This window comes from Macaca nemestrina, chromosome 19, assembly GCF_043159975.1.
Source record: "Macaca nemestrina isolate mMacNem1 chromosome 19, mMacNem.hap1, whole genome shotgun sequence".
NCBI lineage: Eukaryota > Metazoa > Chordata > Mammalia > Primates > Cercopithecidae > Macaca > Macaca nemestrina.
In genome coordinates this window covers 79,445,430-79,457,909 of record NC_092143.1, presented here as the reverse complement: position 1 = coordinate 79,457,909, position 12,480 = coordinate 79,445,430, and the positions used below count along the sequence as shown (strand labels likewise).

The following is a 12,480-nucleotide window of genomic DNA, read 5'->3' as shown; positions in this document are numbered from 1 at the left end:
GCCTGGCAAATTTTTAATTTTTTTTGTAGAGATGGGGTCTCCCTATATTGCCCAGGCTGCAAATTGTTTTCTTGATAATTGTCCCCTAACCATTTGTTGAATAAACTGTTTTTCTTCTACTGATTGAAATGCTAACCTTATCCTTTAGTAAATTTCTGTGTGTATATGGATCTATTTCTCAACTTCATAATGTGTTCAATTGCATTTTTAAATGTTTATACCACATTAATTATTATAATTTTATAATTTATTATTCAAATTAATATTAATAGTAAATTTCTTAAACTTCTAAAAAACATATTTTTGGAAGTAGATTTAAAATCAAATACCAATTAGAGGTGGTAAGACACAAATGTAGCTGTCAGAGGAGTAGACAGCATCCTATTGATCTGGTTTGTCAGCTGGTTAGCAGCTTAGCATAGGAATTGTTCCAATGAATTCACTTACTTTATTGCCAGAATTGAAGAAAACTTACAAAACTGTGCTCCATTTATTTGTGTTTTATAAGCAGTTATTCAGAATCAAATGGAAAATTTTCACTGCATTGGAAATAGTCTGGCCAGCTCCTCAAACTCCACGGGAGCAGTTTAGGTGTTTGGTCTTTTCAACGGTCAGCTGTTGGGTGAGTTGGGCACGTGTTTTCCTCAATGACCACCTCCTGTACATCTTGACCTGGAGCCAAGCTACTCACTTTCTCCTAGCAGAATTAACTGGGCCTGACTCTGTTCTTGACCAAGATGAGTTCAAGTCAGCCAGTGCAACCAGATCCAGTGTAGACAGAATCTGGTTCTTTGATCATCAACGCTGGGAGGAATTATCATCTTCATACTAGTCTTTTCCTTCAGTCTGGGCAAAGAACATTTGTGGAATAGACCATATTTGTGGCTCTCACTGGTAAAAATGTAGCTTTGTAAGCTTGCCTGAAAACAGCATGAATGTCTGATCCTGGCTCAGCTGCACTGCCTAACTTGGGTAGATTTAGAAGTTACGCATCAGCAAAAAATGTCCCTGTCTGACAGCTTTGAAGAGAGTAGTGGTTCTCCCAGCACAGATTTTGAGACCTGAGAATGGACAGACTGCCTCTTCAAGTGGGTCCCTGACCCCCGAGTAGCCTAACTGGGAGACACCTCCCAGTAGGGGCTGACTAACACCTCATACAGCTGGGTGCCCCTCTGAGACGAAGCTTCCAGACGAACGATTAGGCAGCAACATCTGCTGTTCTGCAACATTTGCTGTTCTGCAGCCTCCGCTGGTGATACCCAGGCAAACAGGGTCTGGAGTGGACCTCCAGCAAACCACAACAGACCAGCAGCTGAGGGTCCTGACCGTTAGAAGGAAAACTAACAAACGGAAAGGACATCTACATCAAAACCCCTTCTGTATGTCACCACCGTTAAAGACCAAAGGTAGATAAAATCACAAAGATGGGGAGAAACCAGAGCAGAAAAGCTGAAAATTCTAAAAATCAGAACACCTCTTCTCCTCCAAAGGAACGCAGCTCCTCGCCAGCAATGGAACAAAGCTGGATGGAGAATGACTTTGACGAGTTGAGAGAAGAAGTCTTCAGATGATCAGTAATAACAAACTTCTCCAAACTAAAGGAGGATGTTCGAACCCATCGCAAAGAACTTAAAAACCTTGAAAAAAGAAAGATTAGATGAATGGCTAACTAGAATAACCAGTGTAGAGAAGTCCTTAAATGACCTGATGGAGCTGAAAACCACGGCACGAGAACTACATGACGCATGTACAAGCTTCAGTACCCAGTTTCATCAAGTGGAAGAAAGGGTATCAGTAATTGAAGAGCAAATGAATGAAATGAAGCGAGAAGAGAAGTTTAGAGAAAAAAGAGTAAAAAGACATGAACAAAGCCTCCAAGAAATATGGGACTATGTGAAAAGACCAAATCTACGTCTGATTGGTGTACCTGAAAGTGACGAGGAGAATGGAACCAAATTGGAAAACACTTTTCAGGATATTGTCCAGGAGAACTTCCCGGAGCAAGGCAGGCCAACATTCAAATTCAGGAAATACCGAGAATGCCACAAAGATACTCCTCGAGAAGAGCAACTCCAAGATACATAATTGTCAGATTCACCAAGGTTGAAATGAAGGAAAAAATGTTAAGGCAACCAGAGAGAAAGGTCGAGTTACCCACAAAAGGAGGCCCATCAGAATAACAGTGGATCTCTCAGCAGAAACTCTCCAAGCCAGAAGAGAGTGAGGGCCAATATTCAACATTCTCAAAGAAAAGAATTTTCAACCCAGAATTTCATATCCAGCCAAATTAAGCTTCATAAGTGAAGGAGAAACAAAATGCTTCACAGACAAACAAACGCTGACATATTTTGTCACCACCAGGCCTGCCTTACAAGAGCTCCTGAAGGAAGCACTAAACATGGAAAGGAACAACCGGTACCAGCCACTGCAAAAACATGCCAAATTGTAAAGACCATCGATGCTAGGAAGAAACTGCATCAACTAATGAGCAAAATAACCAGCTAACATCATAATGACAGGATCAAATTCATACATAACAATATTAACCTTAAATGTTAATGGACTAAATGCTGCAATTAAAAGACACAGACTGGCAAATTGGATAAAGAGTCAAGACCCATCAGTGTGTATTCAGGAGACCCATCTCATGAGCAGAGACATACATAGGGTCAAAATAAAGGGATGGAGGAAGATCTACCAAGCAAAGGGAAAACACAAAAAAGCAGGGCTTGCAATCCTAGTCTCTGATAACAGACTTTAAATCAACAAAGATCAAAAGAGACAAAGAAGGCCATTACATAATGGTAAAAGGATCAATTCAACAAAAAGAACTAACTATCCTAAATATATATGCGCCCAATACAGGAGCACCCAGATTCATAAAACAAGTCCTTAGAGACCTACAAAGAGACTTAGACTCCCACACAATAATAATGGGAGACTTTAACATCCCAGTGTCAACATTAGCCAGATCAACGAGACCAAAAGTTAACAAGGATATCCAGGAATTGAACTCAACTCTGCACCAAGCAGACCTAATAGACATCTACAGAACTCTCCCCACCAAATCAACAGAATATACATTCTTCTCAGCACCACATCGCACTTATTCCAAAATTGACCACATAGTGGGAAGCAAAGCACTCCTAAGCTAAGCAAATGTAAAAGAACAGAAATTATAACAAACTATCTCTCAGACCACAGTGCAATCAAACTAGAACTCAGGATTAAGAAACTCACTCAATTTGGCAGACTGAATTGACCAATTCTTAGGACCTCAGTTGCACACTTGAGTCAAGTTAATGTCCATCTTGGGCATCCTCTTTTCAGCGAAGAAAGAGTAGCTCCACTTCTGCCTGTCCTTCCCATAGGGGAAAGGGAAGGAGAGGGAAGAACAGCAGCACAAGTGGCTGACAGAGGCAGGGAAAGAACAGCAGAGAGGAAAGAGAGAGAGAGAGCAGAAAGAGAGAGACAGAAAGAGAGGCAAAGAGGGAGAGGAAGAGAGAGAGACAAAGAGGGAGTCAAAGAGAGAGAAAAAGAGAGACAGAAAGTCAAAGAGAGAAAGAGAGATAGATGTAGTAAAGAGAAAACAGTGCAATATATTCCTTTAAAAGCCAGGGTAAATTTGAAACCTATAATAGATAATTGAAGGTCTTCTGCGTGATCCTATAACACTCCAATACCACCTTGTTGTCAGTATAAACAAGGGTGTAGCCCGAAAGCACTGAGGCCTTCCTATCAAAAATCCTTAACCCAGTAACCTGCAGATGGCCCAAATGCATTTAATCTGTAGCGGCAACTGCTTTGCTAGCAGAAGAAAGTAGAAAAATAGCTTTTAGAGGAAACCTCATTGTGAGTACACCTCACAAGTTCAGAACTACCCTAAGTCAAAAAAAAAAAAAAAAAAAGGCCGGACGCGGCGGCTCAAGCCTGTAATCCCAGCACTTTGGGAGGCCAAGATGGGTGGATCACGAGGTCAGGAGATTGAGACCATCCTGGCTAACACGGTGAAACCCTGTCTCTACTAAAAAATACAAAAAACTAGCCGGGCGAGGTGGCGGGCGCCTGTAGTCCCAGCTACTCGGGAGCCTGAGGCAGGAGAATGGCGTGAACCCGGGAGGCGGAGCTTGCAGTGAGCCGAGATCGCGCCACTGCACTCCAGCCTGGGCGACAGAGCGAGACTCCGTCTCAAAAAAAAAAAAAAAAAAAAGCAAACATGTAGCTTACTAACTCAAAAATCTTACAGTGTGGGGCTATTTTCTGTTAGAAAAACATGATTTAACATTAACCACTGATAATTCCCTTAACCCAGCAGGTTTCCTAACAGGGGATCTAAATCTTAATTAATTACCACACAAAGGTCTGACCAGACCTAGGAGGAACTCCCTTCAGGACAGTTCCCGAGAGGATAGATGGTTCCTCCCGGTGACTGAGGGAAAAAGACACAATAGGTATTCAGTAATTGACAGGGAAACTCTTGTAAAAGCAGAATTAGGAAAATTGCCTAATAATTGGTCTACTCAAATGTGTGAGCTGTTTCCACTCGGCCAAGCCTTAAAGTACTTACAGAACCAGGAAGGAACCATCTATACCAATTCTAAGTTAATTTGGATTAAACAAGGTCTTATTAACAGCAAAGGATAATTGAAATACCAAACTTACAAGGTTTTCAACAAAAGTAAAGTTTGCTAAAAGTTAACAGTGTAACATGTTATATCTCTCTGCTGTATCCCAAAGTCTGGCACCTTGTGACTCAGCCCCCGAGGGCCATCCAGCTTCCATCTCCCAACTCTTAAGTTCACTTTGTTTCTCTCACGACAGGGAGGAAACTTAGCGTTCCTCGGAGACCTGAAGGGATGCAGTGAGCATAAAGAATTTTCTAGAGCTTATCAGTCAGTCAGCCCTTGTTCATCATTGAGTGGATGTGTGGTGGTATCGTGGTGAATCTTTACTGGACACTCTGCCAAATAACTGGAGTGACACTTGTGCTTTAGTCCAATTGGCTATCCCTTTCACCCTGGCATTTCATCAACCAGCGGAAGGAAAAATAAGACATCGTAAAGCTAGAGAAGCCCCTTATGGGTCTTTCAACTCTCATGTCTATTTAGACACAATTAGAGTCCCATAGGGAATACCAGATCAATTTAAAGCTTGAAGTGAAATAGCTGCAGGATTTGAGTCAATAGTTTGGTGGGTGACAGTTAATAAAAATGTAGATTGAATAAACTACATCTACTACAACCAACAACGATTTATTAACTACACTAGAGATGCTGTTAAAGAAATAGCTGTACAATTAGGGGCTACTAGCCAGATGGCTTGGGAAAATAGAATAGCCTTAGACATGGTATTAGCAGAAAGAAGAGGAGTTTGCATCATGATTCAAATTCAATGTTGCACTTTCATCCCAAACAACACTGCCCCTAATGGAAGTATAACAAAGGCATTGCAAGGTCTGACTGCTCTATCCAATGAGTTAGCTAGCAACTCAGGGGTAAATGACCCCTTTAGAGGATGGCTAGAAGAGTAGTTCGGTAAATGGAAAGGAATAATAGCCTCAATTCTCATTTCCCTTGCAACTGTAATAGGATTATTTATTCTTTTCGGGTGCTGTGTCATACCATGCATCTGTAAGTTGGTGGAGGGGCTCATAGAAATGGCACTTACTAAAACTTCCCTTAACTATCCTTCACCTTATCCAAAGAAGCTTCTTCTTTTGGAAAATCCAGCAGAACAAATAAGCCAAGACATGTTTTAAACGTTTGAACAGCAAAAACTGTAAGGAAATGCAAGAGGAGGGATTGTTAGATATAAGTTCTAAATTTCTCTTCAAAGATTCAGTATGTCAGTATGTTTAATTCTTTGCCTCCTACTTTTAAACTTAACTTCCTCATAAAGCAACCTTTTTCGATTACCTACTCCACCCTGGCTCATTCTGATTACCTGCTACCTGCCCTGCTCTGACTCATTCTTCACCCTGCATAACCATTTTTTTTCCCTCCAAAGCACTCACCCCGTCACTCTCTTTAGCCAATTGGAATTAGTTTAGCCTGTGTGGTCTAACCCTAGCCAATAGGGGAATGATACAGCAGCAGGGGCCACGTGCGTCAGGGATGAGGACTTCTTCCTCTCCCTTGTCCAAGTGTGCACTCGCTGCTGCTCCATCTGTAAGGCGCACCCTTATACAGAAGCACCTTGCCTTGCTGAGAAGTAAAAGAAAATTTTATATTTGAGTGCTATTTATTTTGTGGCACTGAAACTTTATATATAACATTAATCTTATTTGTGTATGCATATATTTATTTTTATCAGACATTCATTCACTGCCAAACACCTACTATAAGTCAGCAGCATGTGTTGGAGATAGAGGGGTAGTAAGACAGATGGGAATTCAGGCTTCCCAAACCTTGGGTCAATTTGGGTAAATTAATGGGGACTAGACATTTAGAAAACAACCCCTATTGTATTTTAAGGGAAGAACTGAGTTGGTAGTGTTATAAATAAAGTTTTGGTGCCACAAAAGAAATTGTGCTCAAATATAAAATCTTCTTTTTAATTCTCAGCAAGGCAAGTTACTTCTTTTTTTTTTTTTTTTTTTAAACAGAGTCTTGCTCTGTCGCCCAGGCTGGAGTGCAGTGGCCAGATCTCAGCTCACTGCAAGCTCCGCCTCCCGTGTTTATGCCATTCTCCTGCCTCAGCCTCCCGAGTAGCTGGGACTACAGGCGCCCGCCACCACGCCCAGCTAGTTTTTTATGTATTTTTAGTAGAGACGGGGTTTCACTGTGTTCGCCAGGATGGTCTCGATCTCCTGACCTTGTGATCCACCCGTCTCGGCCTCCCAAAGTGCTGGGATTACAGGCTTGAGCCACCGCGCCCGGCCAAGGCAAGTTACTTCTATAGATGGGTGCACCCTTGCAGATGGAGCAATGGTGAGTGCACAATTAGACAAGGGAGGGAAAGGAGTTCTCATCTCTGATGTATGTGGTCCCTGCTGCTGTGCCGTTACCCTATTGGCTAGGGTTAGACCGCACAGGCTAAACTAATTCCAACTGGCTAATTTAAAGAGAGTGACGGGGTGAGTGCTTTGGTGGGAAAAATGGTTATGACAGAGCGGATAATCGGAATGAGTCAGGGTGGAGTAGGTAATTGGAATGAGTCAGGGTGGAGCAGGTAATTGGAATGAGTTAGGGTGGAGCAGGTAATCGAAAAAGATTGCTTTATGAGGAAGTTAAGTTTAAAAGTAGAAGGCAAAGAATTGAACATACTGACATATTGATTATTTGAAAAGAAATTTAGAACTCATATCTAACAGTAGGACTCCAGGTGTAAAATAATCCATGAGAACACATGAATATTTGATGCTTTTATTTCTCACTGTGTTCCAGAAAGGATGTGAGGGGGCTTAAATGTTTTACTGACATGAAAACACCCAGTAAAGTAGTATATGCACAACTAAAAAATCAACGAAATTCTATTATACATTAAATTAATAATAATGGATACTATGCATTTGAATATCCACTTTCCTGTGGCAGGATGGTTTGTAAAATATGAAGTCTTTTTTGCTAGCTCATGCATTGAAAATCCAACGTTCTTGGCTTATATATTCAAAAGGAAAGGCCCAATTGTGATGTGGAAAGGAGAACAGATGGGTGGAGTGGATATTGTTGGAGCGCTCACTGGTATCCCCTCTTCTGGACAGAGGCACCCATTTCCCAGCAACTGCGAACAGCAGGTATCTCTCAGCTGGGTCTGTCATCAGAAACTGCCCTCAGCCACAGGGAACTGATTAGGCATCAACCCCTTCCGCAAGGTAAGGCCTCACCCCCTTCCTCCAAGAAGTGGCTTGTGGCCAATGACTGGGCAATGTGGGGATATAAAAGCCCAGTCTCCTTGTCTCAGTTTGGGCCAACTGTGAATGGCCATCGGAGTTGGAGCTGCAGTTTACAACACACTGGGGGACAACTTCTCTTTCAGCCCCCAGTCCTGCCTTTCTCACTTCTGGAGGTTAGCTGGAGGTTACAGAGAGAGAGAGAGAGAGTGAGAGAGAGAGAGAGAGACAGAGAGAGAGACAGAGAGAGAGAGCAGGACTCAAGACTGGATGAGGAGACCCACCATCAGAAGGTATGGCGTGGACAGTTAAGGATGCAGCTGTGTCTCATGGAGACCATTGTAGGCAAACTTCTGAGACCCCATCGCCCCACCCTGGTTCCAAGTCCCTGGTATATATGCACCTAGAAGCTGCTGTGATGGCATTTTGCCGATGCCATTAAGTTACCACATCAGTTGGTGTGAAGACAGGGAGACGATCTGTGGGGAGGGGGAAATAACCTAGTCACATGATCCCTTTAAAAGCAGTTTTCTCCCTCTGGCTACAGATAAGGGAGTCAAGTTTGAAGCCCATGGAAGATTTGATGCAGCCTTGCTGGCTTGAAAATGGAGGGGTTCATGTGTAAGGATGTGGGTGACCTCCCAGTTGAAGGCCAGCAAGGAAACCAGGACTACAGTCTCACAACCAAAAAGAATTGGATTCTGCCAACAACAGGAATGAGCTTGGAAGTGGATTTTCCCCCAGAGCCTCCAGAGGACTTTGCTCCCTTGAGCAGTGAAGCCAGCCATGCTGTGCACAATTTCTGACCTACAGAACTCTGTGCTAACAAATGAGTGTTGTTTTAGTCTGCTAAGTTTGTGGCAGTTTGTTACACAGTAATCAAAAATTAATGCAGAGGGGGAAAATGAAATAGAAGGAGCTCAGATAAGCTCCTCCCCACCACCACAAGCTGCATTTAAGTGGATCACACCAGCTCCAGGAGGAAATCAGGGAAGGTATGTTCTGAATGTGATTAAAATGGAAATTTCACTGCATTTGATTAAATTTATCTGAGGCTAGGTTGAGTTTTCAAACTAAAGACGGAATGGGGGGGCTCAAGTTAAAAATTGGTAAAATGAAGTTACATTTTTATGCTTTTGAATCTATGACCTGTGAAATTTATACTCACTGTTATTGGTTGCTGAAAGTGGTTAAGACTGTCCTTGCCTACAATTTCCACGGGACAACACACATTTATTTTGCTTTGTTGCAGACGACTCATGTGCATTTCTCCTCGTGCCTGGATCTTCATTGGAACATGGATTAAAAGACTCAAAGGGAAACATCTACCAATTACAACACATGAAGCTTCATATAAGTTTTTGGATCCTGATCCAAAAAACCATCAGGAAAACAAATTATGAGGTAATGGAGAAATTTGAACCTGGTTGAATATTTTATAATGTTAAAATTATACACACACACACAGACACACATACAGATATGGATATATACATATACAACGAAAGGCTTGTAGGTGAAATAATGTAATGTCTGTGATTTTCTTCCAAATAATCAGAGGTGGAGGTGGGGGATTGGTGGGTTTATAGATGAATTGATCATGAGTTGATGATTGTTGAATCTGGGGTGGTGGGTTCCTGGAGGTACATTGTATTTGTTCATTATGACAAATATGTATTTTTAAAATTTGGTATACTTGAAACTTTTTGCTAACAAAAAAAGAAGCCCATTTTGGATTCTTTCTGATTTCGATGCCTGAAGCCACAGCCAGGCCATGCCCTGCTGGGCACTAGAGTCCCTCAGCAGGTCCCTCCTCACCGAGCAGGAGCTATTCAAGGCACAAAAGGCCCTGCCGTCAGCTCCCTTCATTTCTGTCAAGGTTTATTCGCAAAATTCCCACTACTCTTCTTTTATATCATCTCTTTTCTATTTCCAAACTCCACTTTATGCTTTTTCTAATTATTCCCAAGAAAGAAGAAACTTGATATCCGCATATGTTGAGACTAAAGATTGCATTGCCGAAAGGGCATACAGAAATAACCCAAAGATAGAATTCTTTTCAAGGAAAGTAGCTGGGAAAGGACTTCTGCCTTATGTTTCTTTAAAGTAAGGTTATTTAACATAGGTCTGAGGAAAGCATAGTGGGCCACATTTTGTTTTCCTGCTGATTGCATTTGAACTGAGAAACAAAAGTAAATAAAACGAAAAGTAAGCTCCTTGAAAATATAAATTTAATTTGTTAGACCCTATTGGAGTAGGGCAAAGGAAAAGTCTTTATTATGTAGTTTATTTCCAGTTGATTAACTGTAAAATAGCTAAAGTTTAACCAGAAGCCTAAAACTCCTACGTAGTTTGAAATATCTGTGTTCTATCTTAGAACCATTAGCAAGGAAGGCCTTCTTAGTACTGAAAAAACAGCAAGAACTGTCCCTTACAATAGCATCAAAAAGAATGGAATACTTGGGTATATTTTTAACAAAAGAAGTACAAAACTTAAATGCTCTGAAGACTACAAAACATTGTTAAAGAAGATCTAAATAAATAAATAGACACCTCATGTTCAAGAATCAGAACACCTAATATTGCTAAGATGGCAACACTCCCCATAATGATCTGTAGAGTTATTTAGTGCAATCTCCATCAAAATTTCCAGCTGGGTTCTTTGCAGACATTGATAAAATCATCCTAAAATTCATATGGAAATGCAAGAGACTCAGAATCGCCAAAATAATCTTGAAAGAGAAGAACAAAGTTGGAAGACTCAATTTCCTGATATCAAAACTTACCATAAAGCTATAGTAATCAAGATAGTGTGTTAGTAGCATTAGGAATGATATATAGACCAATGGAATACAATTGAGAGTCCAGAAATAAACCTTCAAATTTTCAGTCAATTGATTTTCAACAAGGGTGCCTAGATAACTCAATGGGGAAAAGAATAGTTTTTTTAATAAATGGTTCTGGGACAGTTGGATATCCACATGTAAAAAAATTAAATGGATGCCTTACCTCACATCATATACAAAAATTAACTCAAAATGGATCAAAGTCTAACTGTAAAAGCTAAAACTATAACATTTGTTAGGTGAAACCCCGTCTCTACTAAAAATACAAAAAACTAGCCGGGCGTGGTGGCGGGCGCCTGTAGTCTCAGCTACTTGGGAGGCTGAGGCGGGAGAATGGCGTGAACCCGGGAGGCGGAGCTTGCAGTGAGCCGAGATCACGCCACTGCACTCCAGCCTGGGAGACACAGCGAGACTCCGTCTCAAAAAAAAAAAAAAAAAAAACCAATAGATGTAAATCTTTGTGACCTTAGATTAGGCAATAGTTTCTTAGATATGGCACCTAAAGCACAAGTAGCCAAAAAAAATATAGACAAATTGGACTTCATAAAAACCAAAAACTTTTGCGGTTCAAAGGAGACCATCAAGAAAGTAAAAAAAGGGCTGGGCACAGTGGTTCATGCCTGTGGTCCACACTACTCAGGAGGCTGAGGTAGAAGGATTACTTGAGTCCAGGAGTTTGAGGCTGCAGTGAGCTACAGCTGTGCCACTACACTCCAGCCTGGGCAACAGAGCAAGGCCCTGTCTCAGAAAAAAAAAAAAAAAAAGACAACCCATAGAATGGGAGAAAATATTTGCACACTGATATTTAGAATATACAAATAACTGTTAAATATCTAGGATATACAAATAATTATAAAAAGACATACAACCCAATTAAAAAATGGGCAATGGATCTAATAGACATGCACCAAAGAAAATATGCAAATTACCAATAAGTGCATAAAACGACGCTCAATATCATTAGCTATCAGAGAAATGCAAATCAAAAGCACAATGAGATACCACTTCACTCACACTAGGATAGCTCTAAGCAGAAATACATATAATAAAATATGTTGGCTAGGATAAAGAGAACTGGAGTCTTCATATATCATTAGTGGGAATATAAAATGGTGCAGCCGCTGTGGAAAACAGATTGGCAGTTCCTCAAATGGTCAAATATGGAATTACCATATGGTCTAGCTATTCTACTCCTAGGAAAATACCCAAGAGAAGTGAAGACATATGTCTACATAAAAACTTGTAGATGAATGTTCACAGTAGCATTATTCATAGCCTGGGGGCTAGTTGACTACTTATAAGATGGCTCACTTGTAGGGTTGGCACATTGGTGCTGGCTGTTGGCTGGGAGCCCAGCTGGGGCTATGGGCCTGAGGACCTGGGTCTCCTCTCCGTGGACCTCTCCATGAGCTGTTGAGCTTCCTCCCAGCAGGATGACTGGGCGCTGAGGAGGAACATCCCAGGAGACAGCAAGCAGAAGCTGCTGGTTTCTTAAAGTCTGGGTCCAGAAACTGGTACCATAACTTCTGTTGCACTTTATTGGGTAAAGCAGTCACAGAGCCTAGATTCAAGCATAGGGGACAATGGACCCCAGCTCTTGATGGAAGGAGTGTTAAAATTTTGATGACATGTTTTGTAACTTTCACACCCCATGGTGATTTTCAGAGCTGGGATTGAATCTAGTTATGTCTGACTTCAGAGTTCAAAATCTTAAAAATTCTGCTTTGCATTTCAAGTAGGAGGGGTGAGAGACCCTCGGATGGAATAATGAACAGGCTATTTCAAATAGAATTCGTTGGTATT

The 12,480-nt window shown here is 41.3% G+C and overlaps 2 long non-coding RNA genes across 6 annotated transcripts in view; one reads left to right on the top strand and one right to left on the bottom strand.

Moving 5' to 3' along the window:
- Positions 1-12,480, top strand: part of LOC105478870 (uncharacterized) — a 64,424-nt gene that overhangs the window by 30,904 nt on the left and 21,040 nt on the right. For both annotated transcript variants that reach the window (XR_011617125.1, XR_011617124.1), the window contains exons 4-6: positions 7,615-7,813; positions 8,379-8,826; positions 9,084-9,235. This is a non-coding gene — a long non-coding RNA (uncharacterized lncRNA). The remainder of the gene's footprint in view (positions 1-7,614; positions 7,814-8,378; positions 8,827-9,083; positions 9,236-12,480) is intronic.
- The window catches only part of LOC139360069 (uncharacterized), a 31,797-nt gene that overhangs the window by 5,430 nt on the left and 13,887 nt on the right, over positions 1-12,480 (bottom strand). For 2 of the 4 annotated variants that reach the window (XR_011617127.1, XR_011617126.1), the window contains exons 2-3: positions 9,000-9,156; positions 5,651-5,776 (exon numbers count right to left, since the gene is read on the bottom strand). The exons of 1 other annotated variant lie outside the window; for it this stretch is intronic. This is a non-coding gene — a long non-coding RNA (uncharacterized lncRNA). Of the gene's footprint in view, positions 1-5,650; positions 5,777-8,999; positions 9,157-11,988; positions 12,106-12,480 lie in introns of those variants that run through there. One more of the 4 variants, XR_011617128.1, reaches the window with a different exon arrangement.